Source organism: Cryptomeria japonica, unplaced genomic scaffold (genome assembly GCF_030272615.1).
Source record: "Cryptomeria japonica unplaced genomic scaffold, Sugi_1.0 HiC_scaffold_431, whole genome shotgun sequence".
In the NCBI taxonomy this organism is placed as follows: domain Eukaryota; kingdom Viridiplantae; phylum Streptophyta; class Pinopsida; order Cupressales; family Cupressaceae; genus Cryptomeria; species Cryptomeria japonica.
Window position 1 is genome coordinate 91405 of NW_026729251.1, and position 1627 is coordinate 93031.

Genomic DNA, 1627 nt, shown 5'->3' on the forward strand with positions numbered 1-1627 from the left:
CGCCCAGCTTCGCTCACCTGTCCCGGGCGTCTGGTGCGGAACCTTAGAGTAAGAAACATCACCGTGCACCTTGGCCAACGTGCGCGACTCGACCGAGCGCGCACTGGCCGAGGTGCACACCGATTTCACCTGGGTGCGCGCGCAGCACCTCGGGCGCACCGGGGTGCGCGCACAACGCCCGGGTTGCACCGTGGCCTGTGTGCTCGGGGCGCCTCGGGTGCGCGCTCGGTGTCGCCCCCGCGCGCGCGGTAGTGCGGGCAGCGCACCCCGGCCCGGCCCGGCCCCGACGAGAACGCAAACGGGCAAAAGGTTTATTCAAATAGCATTGCGACGCCCGGCGAAAAACTAAAAAAGGGTGCAACACCGGGACTTCCCGGGAGGTCACCCATCCCAGTACTACTCCGGCCCAAGCGCGCTTAACTGCGGAGTTCTGATGGGATCCGGTGCACTAACGCTGGTATGATCGCACCCGTTATGAGCTTGTCGCAGTGTGTACTTAGCAAACCGCGACCCACGTGCGAATCCACCCCGGCCACCCACCCCCGTCGAGGTGCACACCCTCCCTCGCGAAGTGCGCCCCGTTCGCCAAGTGTGAGCCCTGCCCGGGTGCGCGCACCTTGCTAGGGCGTCGGGTGTGCACCCGGCCCGGCCTACGTGCGTGCACCTGGAGGGGGCGTCGTGTGCGTGCAGTGTCCCGTCTGCAACGCGGTGCCCACACACCACCTCGGGCGCAACGACCTGCGCTCACATGTGGGCCGAGTGCACCTTGGTGCATGTTCGGGGCGCCTCGGGTGCACGCTCGATCTTGCCCCGGTGCACCAAGGCGCTCGGTTTGCCCCGGGTGCGCACTTGGTGCAAGGTGGGCACCCAAAATAGGGATCAAGCACCAAAACACAAGTTTCGGGATGCAAAATGGGACCCAAGGACCACAAATGCGTTCCAAGACCCATGATGGGTCCACGAGAACAAAAATGTGTTCCGAGACTTAATAAACAAATATTGGGTTTTAGGAGAAGAAACATGCTCTGATGCCCAAAACGAGAATCGACCCCGAAAAGGCCACAGGCCAAAAGTGGGATGCGAGACAAAAAAAAATGGGACCCGAGGACCAAAATTGGGTTCCCAGGTCGAAGACAGGGCAACCGGACAAGAAACGACCTCTAAGGCTCGAAATGAGTCCCGACGACTAAAACTTGACAAGAAGCACCCATCAGGCACCCAACTCGACACCCATGGGATGCCGACCCACCCGGGCTTCCACCTAGCACACCTTGGCACCCACCCACCCTCGCACCCAACCTCGCACCCAACTTAGCACCTTTGAACCCACATTGGCACTCACCTTGACCCTGGCACCTTGGAACCCACATTGGCACTCACCTTGACCCTGGCACCCACCTTTGCACTCACCTTGGGACCCACCCTGGCTCCCACCTCGGCACCCACCCAGACACCCACCTTGGTTCCTTGGCACCCACCTTGGATCCTTGGCACCCACCCCGACACCCACCTTGGCACGCAACTTGGCTACTTGCCACCCACCTTGGCTCCTTGACGCCCACCCCGACAACCACCCCGTGACCTACCCTGGCTAGGGTTGGTGCACACCCACCCTGGTGCCCACCTT

At 62.1% G+C, this 1627-nt stretch overlaps 1 non-coding gene across 1 annotated transcript; it reads right to left on the bottom strand.

The window, feature by feature from the left end:
• Window positions 1-352: 352 nt before the first annotated feature.
• On the bottom strand, window positions 353-471 carry LOC131871623 (5S ribosomal RNA). The gene has a single exon (XR_009369836.1). It is a non-coding gene; the product is annotated as a 5S ribosomal RNA (ribosomal RNA).
• Window positions 472-1627: the final 1156 nt, after the last annotated feature.